The sequence below is a fragment of the Oncorhynchus clarkii genome, chromosome 20 (assembly GCF_045791955.1).
Source record: "Oncorhynchus clarkii lewisi isolate Uvic-CL-2024 chromosome 20, UVic_Ocla_1.0, whole genome shotgun sequence".
NCBI classification, from domain to species: Eukaryota; Metazoa; Chordata; class Actinopteri; order Salmoniformes; family Salmonidae; genus Oncorhynchus; species Oncorhynchus clarkii.
The window spans coordinates 26,062,831-26,071,563 of record NC_092166.1 but is presented as its reverse complement, the minus strand read 5'-3'; positions in this window follow the sequence as shown (position 1 = coordinate 26,071,563).

Below are 8,733 nucleotides of genomic sequence, written 5' to 3'. Positions count from 1 at the left end.
ATAATAGACAAACAGAATCTGATTAAACTAATAACACCCAAAAAGTAGTACTTTTACATTTTTTATTGAAGATAGAGTAATCATTCAGAGTGCAGGCTGGAAAAAGTATACGGGGTTTCCGCATACTCCTGTAAACCCGGCTAATTGGCTATCTAGCTAGCTTTGTTTGACCCCGATTGGTGCTTATTTGACAAAGTTACAGTCAATCAAGTGAAGACCGCCCATGTCAATCGGCGCGCCATGAAGGCGTTACTCTCTGAACAAATTTGGTGTCCTATAGGATATACTACACTCTACACTACACTACACTACACTATACTACTAATGATATAGTGAAGTCTGGTTACGTTCTAAGGATCTCTGAGAAATATATCCGAACGTAATTTGACTGGTTGAAACAACATTAGGGTTAGATTTTCACAGATGTATTTCTTTGCAAATTGAACGGGTGGAAATACAAAATCGATCATGCATGCTATATGGACCTTATTAGGATATGAATCATGATTTTATCTAACCAAACGACACTTCATGTTATCTCTGGGACCCTTGGGATTCTAAATCAGAGCATGATTTTGGGAATGTAAGTACACATTTCACCTTCAGAGGTCAATTTATCAAACCTTTCACGGTGAAAATAAGTGTTTTGTTTTTAGGAGCCCTCCTCAAACAGTAGCATGGAATTTTTCCGCAGTAATAGCTACTGTAAAGTGTACAGTGCAGTTATATTAACAAGAGTTTAAGCTTTCAGCCGATATAAGACACTTATATGTACCCACATTTGTTGTTTCTCTCAAATCTGCGATTGTGACACACGGCGCTGCATGATTTACAACTGCCCCGTTGACGGGACGCCTATCCCTATTTTTTTTATTTTATTTTATTTAACCTTTATTTAACCAGGTAGGCTAGTTGAGAACAAGTTCTCATTTGCAACTGCGACCTGGCCAAGATAAAGCATAGCAGTGTGAACAGACAACACAGAGTTACACATGGAGTAAACAATTAACAAGTCAATAACACAGTAGGAAAAAAAGAAAAAAAAGATTACTATTGAGTAATCATCTACAGTATTTTACGTTGCCGTCCAAACATAACATATCATACTAATTTGAATGTCCCGGATTTACGTTTACTATGTTATGTCTAGTCTATGAGACCAGGCTGGGTTTGCTAATCCTGAACCTCATGTAAATAAAAAAAAAGGACCTAAATTAGTTGTCATAGCTCTGGAGAACCTGAGGGTGGCCAGACACGTGTATCACTGAGTCTGAGGTGAATCACAGTTATGGTGTAGAATGTTCCGTGAGATGAGGGTTCTGTCCTGATGCATCACTAGGTCTCGTAGCCTAGTTAGTTGAAGCAGCATGCAGAAGGAAGGTGTAGAGGCAAGACCCCTAATGAGAATGAGCAAGTCGTAATGAGCGAGAGAGAGTAAAAAGTGAATCACTCTCATTCAGATGGAAAATTGTTTGGACTCTCTCTTTCTTTCTCTTTCTACTTTTTTTTCTGCTCTTGTTGGTTATTGCCAAGAGAAAAGTGTCCATACAGCAATAGGAGTGGATTTTTCATGTTGGACTTGGCTCTGGGTAATTCCTCAAGGGATTCTGTTTCTTGGCATGTTCATAGTGGTCACCATTTAACAGGAGATAGGCTGTAGAGGTCAAAGCCATTTTGAAGGACATAAAATTCCCCCGATTGATTCTTGATCACACAATGAAACTATCCCATTGGGGTTAAATGGTGGCCCACTAGCCAATAATAATGAAGATCATCACTCGAATGTTGTCCCAAGGAAGTACCACCGCTGCCCTCAGATGTGCATTGTGAAGCTTATATGATGATATAGTAGAGAGGGTGGCCTATGTCATGGTAGTATCTTGCAGTCTGGGTCATATATAAAAAGTGAGGTGCAGTTTAGCTCCACCATAGCACCAATAGCATAAGCAGTGATATACACAGAACAAAAATGTGAACGCAACATGTAAAGTGATGGTCCCATGTTTCATGAGCTGAGATAAAACATCTCAGAAATGTTCCATACGAACAAAAAGCTTATTTCTCTCAAGTGTTATGAACAAATTTGTTTACATCCCTGTTAGTGAGCATTTCTCCTTTGCCAAGATAATCCATCCACCTGACAGATGTGGCATATCAAGAAGCTGATTAAACAGCATGATTATTACACAGATGCACCTTGTGCTGGGGGCAATTAAAGGTCACTCTAAAATGTGCAGTTTTGTCACACAACACAATGCCACAAATGTCTCAAGTTTTTAGGGAGAGCGCAATTGGCATGCTGACTGCAGGAATGTACACCAGAGCTATTGACGGAGAAATTAATGTTCTGAAACTAAGCTGAAAATATCCCAGTTCTTCCATGTTCCTTCATACTCATCAGACATGTCACCCATTGAGCATGTTTTGGATGCTCTGGACCGACATGTACAACAGCTTGTTCCAGTTCCCGCTTAATATCCAGCAACTTCACACAGCCATTGAGAGGAGTGGGACAACATTCCACAGGCCACAATCAACAGCCTGATCAACACTATGCGAAGGAGATGTGTCACGCTGCGTGAGGCAAATGGTGGTCACTCCAATGGTTTTCTGATCCACACCCCTACCTTTTTTTAAAGGTATCTGTGACCAGTAGATGCATATCTGTATTCCCAGTCGTGTGAAATCCATAGATTAGGGCCTAATGCATTTATTTCAATTGACTGATTTCCTTATATGAACTGTAACTCAGTAAAATCTTGGAAATTGTTGCATGTTGCGTTTATATTTTTGTTCAGTATAGTAAGCACGGGTACAGTTTAGAATCCTGTGGTGTAGGATGATGATATAGTAACTGAAGCTCCTAATAAAGGCCTATATCCTGGGTCATGATATAGTAACTGAAGCTCATAATAAAGGCCTATATCCTGGGTCATGATATAGTAACTGAAGCTCCTAATAAAGGCCTATATCCTGGGTCATGATATAGTAACTGAAGCTCCTAATAAAGGCCTATATCCTGGGTCATGATGTAGTAGACATTAGCGTAACATCCAGTATCCCAGCCTTATAATGTAGTAAGTGGGAGGAAAGCTGCCAGGACCTTCTCTTGGTGAAGACCCAGAGCAAGGGCACAGTCTCCCCAGCCCCATAGATCAGCCAGCCCTGAATGTCAACCCGCACAGCAGCCGCTGCGGTGCCAGGAGTCCCCCTCTCGCTCCCTCTCTGGTCCGTGATGGGCTGTCTGGTGACACCACTGTGCTAATGACCCGGTTTGGGAGTTGCTCTGCAGGGCTCCTTGGCTGGGAAACATGGAAGTCGTGGATGGATATCAACTGGAAGGTCACTGTTTTGACGAAGACCATGCATTTGCTTTGCGTTCCGGGTCTACTTTGTGACACCTCTTGGTTACAAGGGTAACGACGGCCGGTGCTGTATGACGGACCTGTGAGTAACCTTTGTGAGTATGTGGAATTATTGACCACCTAATGTTAATGATAAGAATTTCTTACAGTTAATTTTTTTGTGTGAATCTAATGTAAATATGCATTTGACATTTTAATTATATTTTTGTTGAATAGTTTTTGTGTGTGTGTGTGCGCGCGCGTATGTTTGTTTGCCCTGATGTTTAATTGCTTAATGATTTTAGATAACTGTGATTCTGGAGAACAGAAGACTGTTGCCTTGCCAACCAACAAGTTTGGGATTTTTCAGCTCTATGTTTGTGTTAGTTCTTTTTTAATCAGTTTGCTTTGTGAGCATGCCTCAGTGCTCAGAGAGGCCAATGTTTTCACTTATTCCCCACTAGATTCTTCCTTCAGCCTCAGGAGTTTGGCTTGTTGGAGTATAGTGGAAGGTCCTGGGAGATGGTTCCCTCCAGTGATGGGGGCGCAGGCTCGACCCGTCTCATGCCTAGTGTGGGTGGCATCGCATCTGAGTGGGGAGACACTGCAGTGGAGGTCCAGACAGAGGCTGCATGATACTTCTGCTTCACTCTCCCAGGAGCATAACCTTATTCTCAGGGTCATGCATTCCAGCTAGCACTGTAATTATAAGCAAAGAAAAAAAAGAAAGTTGAATCTTCTAGCCTTTCTGGAGATGAATATGTAGTCCCTCCTCAAGGGAGACATTCACATCTCAGAGTTCTAGTGGATGGGTTTTAATGAGGCAAGTTTTGTGTGTGTGTGTGTGTGTGTGTGTGTGTTTGTGTGTGTGTGTGTGTGTGTGGGCGCGCACGCATGCTCTGCCCTGGTCTAACGAGTGTAATTGACCGACTGTGGTTGCGCGTTGCTGTTTTACCATTTGCAAGGGCCTTCGGGGATCGAATGATAATTTTAGGGAGAGACACTGATTTGGCATTAAAACTTTTTAAAGACTCTTAGTTGATTTGTAGTCAAACACAGACAACAGAATCTGAAACCAGAGAACTCTGTGAACTCAACTAGGAACTCACACTGCCTGATTTTAGACCACTGTTTTAGGCTGATATGTCTGAAAAGTGAAGCCCCAGACAGATAGACTGACAAAGTAGAGGGCTTGGGGGCTCTGGGTGAGGGGGAAGGCTGTGATCCCGACCACAGATTCCGCTAGGGAACATTTCATCCTACTGAGAGACAGAGTGGAAACTCAGATACTCTGGCACACAAACCCGGCATGGCGTCGCCGTGTCTCACCAACTAGCTATGGGTGGTGGAAAAATCAACCAGAACACAACTGCTCAGTTTTACTCCAAGATAGTCTAAGGATTTGAGTCTACTAATAATTGTGGCTGTTTGTCTTGTTTTCTCTTTCCTTATTTTATTTTCAGCAATTTAGCTATTATCATAATTCTACTGCACCCTCAAATAAGTATGGATTTCATAACTTTTAGCTGAAGGCTTAGTTGAGACGCCCTTGTATTTTGAGGGTTCACCTAAATGATACCAAGAGATGATACAGAATAACATTCTTCTAGTATTGTCCTATTTGTTTTGGTGTCTTCATATTTTCTTAAGCGTGGCATGATGCTCATCACTGAAGAGACAAGTCGTCTATAGCTCTATTCTTCCCATCAGTTATCTTGTCATTCTTTTCCTTCCCTCTCTTTTGATTCTCATTTTGTTTCTGCTTGGTGGGTGGGGACAACAAACAATTTGGTTGATTATCAATGTTCCTATTTGTTTGTGAAAACCCCATATTTGATTTCCAATTCCAAACTCCTAGAGGTCTCCAAGTGGGATCACGAGTCATGACAGCCTATTGTCACAGACTCCTGAACAACACCATTCACATGAAGTTCCTCTCAGTCTCACACACAAAAACAACAACTTCTGAGCAACACTCCACATCACTACTGTACCTTAGAGAGTGAACTGAGCGAGCGCTCCTAAGCCAAGTCAAGTCTTTTCCCTGTGACTTTGTCATCTAATCAAAGTAGCAAACAGACCTGGAGGACCAGACAAAGAGCATGCTGTTTGTTTGTGTTTGTGAGAGTATTCAAGGTGTTAAGGGGGTAGGGGGTAAGAGGGGAAGCCGAGGTGGTAAACCTTTGGGAGAACCTCCTGACAGTGCGTGGGGACCACGAGGTGGAACTTCGGGGCACAGTTATGATTGAAGTTTACAGCAGCTGGGACCTCCTGACAGAATCCAAGCACCTACAAATAGACGTTTCATATGTGTGTTTACCCAGTGTTAATGTCGTTTGCAGGTAGCTTTGAATGCACCAAAGCACATCATATCAATCTTTGCCACTCTTCTCTTTTATTTCATCTTCCGTACACACATTTCTGTGTGTGGCAGCATGTGGGTGGGGAAATGGATAGAAGAGATCAAGTTACAGCTAAGATTAGAGGATGTATAATGCGCTAACAAAGTGAAAGTCTTGACAGCTTATGTAGGTCATAAGTTCCCACTTATGCAGTTCAGGTCCCTGTGTACAGAGAAACAAATAGTTTGATTCAAGGTAATAACTCATGACAAATGGAAAGGGAAAAAAGAAAATGCAAGGCTTTCTCAGTCTCAACAATAGAAGCGATATGTATGATGTTCAATTCCTGTCTTCTTCGGTTTATCACTTCTGGTGCTCTACAGCCACCCAGCAAAGGTCTTTAGGTCTACCCATGACCTTGGATAGCCTTTCCCCTTCGACCTTTCCTCCACACTCCCACTTTCTGGCAGGCCTTTCCCCTACAACCCTCCTCCACACTCCAACTATCTGGCAGGCCTCAAAGAGATCAACTTTCTGTAAATATTTTGTAAAACCTCTGTGAGGCAATATGAAACTCAAAAAAGTACTAGAAAATGTACAGTACCATTCAAAAGTCTGGACACACCTACTCATTAAAGGGTTCATCTTTTTTGTTTACTGTTTTCTACATTGTAGTATAATAGTGAAGACATCAAAACTATGAAATAACACATATGGAATCATGAAGTAACCAAAAAAGTGCTAAACAAATCAAAATATATTTTAGATTTGAGATTCTTCAAATAGTCACCCTTTGCCTTGATGACAGCTTTGCACACTCTTGGCATTCTCTCAACCAGCTTCATGAGGGAGTCACCTGGAATGCAGTACAATTAACAGGTGTGCCTTGTTAAAAGTACATTTGTGGAATTTCTTTCCTTCTTAATGTGTTTGAGCCAATCAATTGGGTTGTGAAACGGTAGGGGGTTATACAGAAGATAGCCCTATTTGGTAAAAGACTAAGTCCATATTATGGCAAGAACATCTCAAATATGCAAAGAGAAATAACAGTCCATCATTACCTTAAGACATGAAGGTCAGTCAATACGGAAAATGTCAAGAACTTTGAAACGGGTCTCATGAGGACCGCCACAAGAATGGAAGACCCAGAGTTACCTCTGCTGCAGAGCATAAGTTCATTAGAGTTACCAGCCTCAGAAAATGCAGTGCAAATAAATGATTCACAGAATTCAAGTAACAGACACATCTCAACATCAACTGTTCAGAAGAGAATGTGTGAATCAGGCCTTCATGGTTGAATTGCTGCAGAGAAACCACTATTAAAGGACACCAATAAGAAGAAGAGACTTGCTTGGGTCAAGAAACATGAGCAATGGACAGTAGCGCAATGGATATTTGTCCTTTGGTCTGGAGTCCAAATTGTAGATTATTGTCTCAACCGCCGCATCTTTGTGAGACGTGTTGTGGGTGAACGAATGATCTCTGCATGTGTATTTCCCACCGGAAAGCATGGAGGAGGAGGTGTGATGGTGTGGGGGTGCTTTGTAGGTGACACTGTCTGTGATTTATTTAGAATTCAAGGCAAACTTAACCAGCATGGCTACCACAGCATTCTGCAGCAATACACCATCCCATCTGGTTTGAGTTTAGTGGGACTATCATTTGTTTTTCAACAAGACAGTGACCCAACACACCTCCAGGCTGTGTAAGGGTTATTTGACCAAGAAGTAGAGTGATGGAGTGGTTTATCAGATGAACTGGCCTCCACAATCCCCTGACCTCAACCCGATTGAGATGGTTTGGGATGAGTTGGACCGTAGAGTGAAAGAAAAGCATCCAACAAGTGCTCAGCATATGTGGGAACTCCTTCAAGACTGTTTGAAAAGCATTCCAGGTTAAGCTGGTTGAGAGAATGCTAAGAGTGTGCAAAGCTGTCATCAAGGCAAAGAGTGGCTATTTTAAGAATCTCAAATATAAAATATATTTTGATTTGTTTAACACTTTTACAAAATATATATATTTTTTTATTTCACCTTTATTTAACCAGGTAGGCACGTTGAGAACAAGTTCTAATTTACAATTGTGACCTGGCCAAGATTAAGCAAAGCAGTTCAACACATACAACATCACATGGTTACACATGGAGTAAAACAAACATACAGTCAATAATACAGTATAAAAATGAGTCTATATATGATGTGAGCAAAAAAATAAGGCCATGGTGGCGAAGTAAATACAATGTAGCAAGTAAAACACTGGCATGGTAGATTTGCAGTGGAAGACAGTGCAGAGTAGAAATAAAAATAATGGGGTGCAAAGGAGCAAAATAAATAAATACAGTAGTGGAAGAGGTAGTTGTTTGGACTAAATTATAGATGGGCTATGAACAGGTGCAGTAATCTGTGAGCTGCTCTGACAGCTGGTGCTTAAAGCTAGTGAGGGAGATAAGTGTTTCCAGTTTCAGAGATTTTTGTAGTTCGTTCTAGTCATTGGCAGCAGAGAACTGGAAGGAGAGGATGCCAAAGGAAGAATTGGTTTTGGGGGTGACCAGAGAGATACACCTGCTGGAGCGCGTGCTACAGGTGGGTGCTGCTATGGTGACCAGCGAGCTGAGATAAGGGGGGACATTACCTAGCAGGGTCTTGTAGATGACCTGGAGCCAGTGGGTTTGGTGACGAGTATGAAGCGACGGCCAGCCAACGAGAGCGTAGAGGTCGCAGTGGTGGGTAGTATATGAGGCTTTGGTGACAAAACGGTTGGCACGGTGATAGATAGATGCACTGTGATAGATAGATGGGGGGCAATCAGTTCACATATGGTGTCCAGAGCACAGCTGGGGGCAGAGGGTGGTCTATAGCAGGTGGCAACGGTGAGAAACTTGTTTTTAGAGAGTTGGATTTTTAAAAGTAGAAGTTCAAATTGTTTGGGTACAGGCCTGGATAGTAGGACAGAACTCTGCAGGCTATCTCTGCTGTAGATTGCAACACCGCCCCCGTTGGCCATTCTATCTTGTCTGTTATGTTGTAGTTAGGGATGGAGATTTCAGA